Raw genomic sequence first — 7,557 nt, 5'->3', positions numbered from 1 at the left:
AGACTATTGTCACTAATCAAATATTGTACATAAATGCATATGAACTTATCCTAAGATTGACAAAGGAAACATGGATGGCCAGAAACATACTTCCTTTAGTAATGGCTATGGGATGCTTTGACATTGTTATGTTTAATGTAGGGGGCCATCAATGCAAAAACAATGATCGACATTTCTTTAGCCTGGTACCTTGGAAGTTTTTCTTTGATCTATTTGGAAAGTCACTAATCTACAATTCTCGCAATATAAAAATTTTATACAATGCCTACAATAGACCTTAGTGTCTAGCAGATTGTGCAAATATACACAGCTCAATTGGATGGGACACACCGGATGTGTTTCCAAAAGAATCTGCTTACTTCGATGACTACTTTGGGTACAAGAAGGCGATTGTTCACACCGAAATGGAGGTACTTGTAACAAATAAATCCTTTACTCAAGAATGGTATGACTCAGACGCCAAATGAAGAAATGTTCCAGCCAAAGATCATTGAGGATTATTGGGATCACCCATCCGATATACTCAAGGAATGGGACAACTATGCTCCATTGGTGGAAGGATGTCACAATGGATATTACCAAGTGGGTACCGAGTGCATTGTGTCAGAGCCATTAGGATTTATTAGAAGCTTTCTAGACACTTGTAGCCTTTTCAAAAACCCAAAATGTTGTGATATAGAAATTGGATTAATTTATTTGTTATTCTTTCTATTTTTCTCCCATCTTATCTTCAATTGTCTATTCTATTTAATTTAAAGATTTCGAGCGGATTAGAATAGTTTACTAAGTGTGACCTTGGTTGATATGGTGCAATAAGTTACTATGCCTCCTAGAGGAAATGCGGTTGTTGCTAATGCAAATGCGCCTATTGTTCCTCAACACACCATCACCGATACAGACATCAATGCTATGCTTTGAAAGTCTCAACCTGGGAATTTTAGAAGGGAAGGCAAAGATGTAGGCAAAGTTCTTGAAAGTTGGATTGAGCACATGGATGACTACTTTGATTTAGCCCATTCCTCTTAGCAGTAAACAAAGCTATCATTGCTAAGTTCAAACTAGAGAAAATAGCCAAGCATTGGTGGAGAGACCATTGCACAGAAAAAAATGTTGATCCAAATGCTGCAACTTGGGATTACCTTAAAACCCAGCTCAAGAAGAACTATCAGAACAAAGTCTATCATTCAGACCATATGAATGAGTTTCTTGACTGTACTCAACGAACTAGAGATATAGAATCATACTATCAATATTTCTTAACCCTTGTCAAATATGCTCCAACAGGGATGACTCAAGAGGTCAAAGTAGCTCGATTCATGTCATGGTTACATAATCCCATAAAGATTAGACTACAGAGTCTTCATCTTACCAATTTTGAAGATGTCCTTGATGCAGGCAAACCCATTGAAATAGAGTTATCTACTATCGGAAAGAGGAAATTCAAACTTGTTCCTTTTTCTTGAAATCAAAAAGCCTCGTCCCGAGGAGGAACAAAGATCTGGAATTCCATAGCAAAGAAGAGAGAACTTATTACGTATAAAAGCTAGACAGGATCATTTTTGTGCTACACTTGTCTTGATCCTGGTCATCAATCCAGGGATTTTCCATTTAACAATTCAAGCATCACAGGATAGGTGGACAATTATGAACATAGAAACTTCAATCCAAATCGAAACTTCAAAACTTTGAGACCTAGACCACCGGTAATTCAGAGGAACTTCAATTAGCAAAACTATAACCAAAACTAGAGACAACCTCAAAATCAAGGGAATTTTAGACCAAGAAATCCACCTTTTATTTGGAATAGACCGTCCATCATCAATAACAATAAGGGGAATGTTAACTGTCAACCTCGTCCAGGAGGTTGAGGAAATCAAAGACCTCAAGTTAACAGATCTCAAGGGGCTAGAGGTGAAGGAAATCAGGGAAATGTGTATGTTCATGTTGTTGCAATTGAACATTAGGGAGTGAATGAAAAAATTTCAGTAATTCAAACCCCAATGGAGTATCAAGGTAACCATTTTACCTCATTGATTGATTCAGGGAGTACAAATTCTTTCATATTCCTATGTGCATCAAAAACCTCATTTTGCTTGAACACCCTGATATAAACCTTACGATAAAATTAGCTACGGGTAAGAATGTTAGATCTTCTACTTCAATGGGTAACTTAATTTTGTTTTGGATGGTCATAATACTTATGCAAACTTCAGAGTCTTACCCATATGAGTCTATGCTGGAATTCTAGGAATGGAATGGCTTAAAGTCAATGATGCTCACATTTGTAAATACTCTTCATTGACTTTCGAAAATGACCAAAACTCTAGGGTTACATTTACTAGGAAACGGGGAAAGCCTAAGCTCAAATTACTGAAATTTAATTAACTTATGAAGAGTCATAGGAAAAATGAAAGGATTTACACAATAAAGCTGAACCCTGAGGAGAAGAAGATAGATTTATCTGAATCCGAATGGATAACAAAATTTGATGATATATTTCCCGAAGTACTTTCACAGTTACCACCAAAGCGTGATGTTGATCATGCAATAGAGCTTACTCCAGGAGCTCAACCAGCTGCCCATAGACCTTACAAAATGTCAATATCTAAATCTGTGAAACTCAAGGAGCAAGTAACTCAACTCCTTGAACAAGCCTTCATTCGACCCAGCGTTTTTCCATGGAGTACTCTTTTTTTCTTTAATCGAAAGAAGAATGGTACTCTACGTCTTTGTGTTGATTATCATGGATTGAACCATGTAACAGTCAGAATAAGTGTGTAATACCAAGGATTGATGAACTGCTTGACCGATTACATGGGTCTTCTATCTTCACAAAGATTGATCTTAAGTCAGGGTATTACCAAATCCGAATCAAGGAGGAGGACATACCAAAGAAAAAATTTAATACTCATTTTGGACATTATGAATTTACAGTAATGCCTTTTGGACTTACTAATGGTCCTGAAAATTTGAATTGTTTTATGACCGATGTCTTTCAAGAGCATCTTTATAGTTTTGTTATTGTCTTCTTTGATGATATCCTGGTTTACTCAAGAAACAAAGAAGAACACGAACGACATGTATGGAAAGTACTTGAACTTCTCCATCAAAATCAACTTTATGCCAAACGTAGAAAATGCATCTTCTTCACTGACAATTTTGAATATTTGGGATTTATTGTATCCAAGGATGGTGTTTCTACTGATCCAAGTAAGATCGAAGCTGTTATAGCTTGGCCTACACCAAGATCACTACGAAAAGTAATTGGCTTTCTTGGTTTGACAGGATGGTATCGTACATTTATTGAAGCATATGCTAAGATTGCATCTCCATTGGCCAATACGCCTAAGAAGGCTAAAGTGTTTACTTGGAATGAACGTGCTCAAGCTAGTTTTAAGAAACACAAAGAAGCTTTGGTGAATGCTCCAATACTACAGCTTCCAGACTTCTGAAAGACATTCAATGTGCTCACTGATGCAAGTGGAAAAGCTATCGGTGGCATTCTGTCTCAAGAAGAAAAACTAGTAGCTTATGAGTCTCGTAAGTTACGTATACATGAGTTAAATTATCCTACACATGACTTGGAATTGTATCTACACCTAGCCTGACCTTAATATACGGCAACGAAGATGGATGGAGTTGATATGTGAATATGATTTTGGAATTAAATATAAATATGGGAAGGAAAATCTTGTGGCCGATGCCTTGAGCAAGAAGAGTACTATAGCGGCTGTCACAACCTCTACTACTTCTTTAATTGACCTTACTCAAGAAGGTGTGACTCAGGACCCATATTACATAAAGATCCACTACTCAATGAACTTAAATAATGGCACAGAGAAGCAAGAAAGGCAAACCAAAGGCTTTCATGTTGAAGGTGATGACCTTTACTTCGGTAACCATCTTTGTATTCCAAATCAAGGTGGAATTAAACTTCAGATATTACAAGAAGCTCATGATATACCTATAGCAGGACATTCATGATACATTAAGACTTACTCTATTGTAAGAAAGGATTTTTTTTCCCCCCAAGACTGAAGCGTGATGTGTTGAACTATGTTACAAGATGCTTAACATGTCAACATATTAAAGCTGAACGAATCCAATACCCTAGTAATCTTCAACCTATTGATGCTCCACAAATGAAATGGGAATGCATATCCATGGATTTTATTATAGGACTTCCTACATCTCTGGGATATGACTCTATTTTTGTGGTTGTTGATATGCTTACAAAAATGACCCATTTATTTCCAATCAACAACATTTTAGGCTAAGGATATAACTCAAGTCTTCATGAAAGGTGTTTTCATGTATCACGGTTTACCTCGCCGGATAATTTTTGATCCTGATGGGAAGTTCACCTCTAATTTTTAGAAAGCCTTATTCTCAGCTACTACAGGAACCCAGTTAGCCTTTAGCACTACTTATCATCCTCAAATTGATGGGCAGACAGAAAGAACAAATCAAATCATTGAAGACATATTAAGAGCTTATTATATGCATGAGCAGAGTAAATGGACCGGATACTTGTATTTGGTTGAATTTGCGTATAATCCCTCATTCCAACACTCAATTGGAAATGTCTCCTTTTCAAGAATTGTATGGACAAGGGTGTCTTACTCCACTCAAATGGATAGACCCTCTCATACAAGTTCAAGCATCCAAAGAAATGTTGGATGAAATGCAGCTACAAACTGATCTTATACGACGCGATATTAAGATTGCTTAAGATAGACAGAAGAGTTATGATGATCCAAAACAATATACCAGACTTTTTGAAGAGGGTGATATAGTATTTCTGAGAATAAAATCCAAACGTAGTTCTTTATCAATGGGTAAGTGTAAGAAGCTAAGTGCCAGATATTATGGACCTTTTGTAATCAATGAGCAGATTGATGATCAAGCTTAAAGACTCTTGTTACCACCACACATAAAGGTACATGATGTTTTTCACGCCGGCTTACTCAAGAAGTATGTACTTGATCCGTAACATATTCTTGATGATTCTCTATTATCTACCTCCACTGATGAAAACTTTTGAAGTATATCTGAAAGTAATATGTCGGAGCAGAGCGGAGCCTCTACGTAATAGGACCATTATTAAACATCTTGTGTGAATGGTCAACGTATCCTCAGGAAGATGCCACTTAGGAACATGTTGATGTATGAGACTAAATTATCCAGATTTCATGTCAAGGTGAGGACACCTTGAATTTTTCAAGTGTGGGAGATCTAAGATCCCCAATTTTTGGGTCTCTTTTCAAAATAAGAAAAATAGCTTTCAATATCTATTTTGTCAAATTTTGACTTAAGATACTTAATTGACAGTATTCGAAGGTTTTAAAGTAAAAAGCAAGGTCGTCTCCATGTTCCACTAGGTTAGACAGACGTTTGGTTCAGTTTTGGAAAAATTTTCTATTTTTAGCTTTTTCATGCTTTTAAATGCTTTTTTACAAAAAGCAAGATCGGATCCTTGATCTAGATGTCTCCGGGAAGCTATGGTTCAATTCTATAAAAAAGCTGTTTTTTGAGTGCTTTTAAGACTATTTCTTGTTTTTCATGATTTTTAGTGCTTTTTAGTGAAAAGTGAGTCCGCTTTCTTATTCCGGTTGACAAGGGGAACCCGTCGTTCAATTTTTTTTTAAATCTTTCTTTTTATGCTATTTTTTACTTTTCGTGCTTTTCGGCATTTTTGAAAAGCAATGTGCTTTCTATGATGACCTAAACATAAAAATATTAATTTTAGTTTGCGTCGGATTTAAAAATGATTACCCAGAGCAAAAACGGGACCAAATGGGATTTAACCGAGAATTATTTTTACAAAAAGCGGTACCATAAATACGCCAGGACAGTACGAGAGAGTCATAATTATGTCGGGACATTACGGTGAGACATAGTCTAGCTACGGTGTCCATTAGTTGGTCGGATATTGTTCAATTGGCCAATTTCACTACAAGAGGTTATGTGCACTTGTGACGCTTTTAGCGACGGAAATACATTGGATTTTTATACTCCCTGGCATCGCTAAGACTGGTGCTAAGAGCGTCGCTAGGGAACGTCACTATAATCGTCGCTATATATAGCGACGATTGCAGTCCTTCTGTAGTGACGCTTATAGCGACGTTGCAGAACCTTATATAGAGACGCTTATAGCGACGCCCGAGAGTAAAAAAATTTAGATGGCAGGGCACTGAATGCCCTACCAGCCATCAACCATATTGATGTTTCCAGAATAGAGTAAACCTAAATGAATCCAAGATAAGCCCAAATTCACCTTTGAAAGAAAGTGCAAGGTATAAACCCAAAGTAGTCACCCACAAGACAATATAACCATTAACTCCATAATGCATAGTATTGTTTGCAGAATAAAGATACAAACCTGACAAAAGCAATTGGACAAAAGAAAATTAACGAAAGTAAATCAATGATAATTACACATATCATAGGCAAAATCACTTGTGTTATAGAAATGATATTTTATGATTTATTGCAGCTGATAGGTGGAAAAGACTAGACCGAGCTAGGCATATGCAAGTGGAAATATATATTGTACATTTTATTATTCAAGTGCTCTTTATGAGCTTTGGCCATTTATGACCGGCCGGCCAGTTTGTACTCAATTTGACCATTTAAGAAATCTATAAATGAAATACGTGCAAGAGGGAAATGGTCACTCTTGCACGAGGGGAGATTGCACCCAGTGTCTGTGTTCTTCTTCTCACCTCTCCTCTCTTCTCTCTCGCCGTGCCAGCGTAGCACTCCGGTCTAGGAGGTGCGCTTGCACATGCTCTCTCGCTCTATCTCCCCCTCTGTCTCTCTCTGCTCGTGTGTAGCTTGATTATGTGCAAGGATGGCTTCCAGGTATGCAGATTTGTGTGTCTCATCGTCTATAGTATCTATTTCGGGTATTTTGCAGGGAACTCCACGCCTCCAGTTGTAGCAGTGGTATTAGAGCCCAGGCTACGCTCCAAAGATTAGGATCTCGATAATCAAGAGCTAAGTAAATCAATTTTTTTTAACAATTATCTCTTTATTCCACTTGAATAGGATTTCAATTGATTGAACTGTGATTGTACTGTTAGGAAATAAGACGTAGCTAAATAGATAATTGAGTAGATTACTTAATGGAGAGAGACAAATTTATATACACGAGATTATAGTGTAGAGAGAGAGAGAGAGTACACACGATATACGTGGTTCACCCAATGTGGGCTACGTCCACGGGAAAGCAGCCACTCAATGGCTTTGGTACTTCAAAACAAGAAGTAGTTTACAAAGGGATTATACCCTTAATGGAGCTCCCGCCTTGCTTCACTCTCACCACCTCACACTCACCTTGTTGCATCAACTTCACACTATGAAATGTGTGTAGAAATGGCCTCCTTTTATAGGCCAAAAGGGCTGCCCTCTCTTATGAGAGACAACCATGTGTAGCCGCCCTTGTGCGAATAAGTCCAAATCGGACCCTCCAATCCGCCCATGTGTGGCCGCCTTTGAGAAGACAAGTCCGCTTTTGAATTCGGCCACCGGCCATTGAATTCGGCCACCGGCCAC

The sequence above is a fragment of the Adiantum capillus-veneris genome, chromosome 3 (genome assembly GCF_014529385.1).
Source record: "Adiantum capillus-veneris isolate H3 chromosome 3, ASM1452938v2, whole genome shotgun sequence".
In the NCBI taxonomy this organism is placed as follows: Eukaryota; Viridiplantae; Streptophyta; class Polypodiopsida; order Polypodiales; family Pteridaceae; genus Adiantum; species Adiantum capillus-veneris.
Note: the sequence above shows the minus strand (reverse complement) of the source record.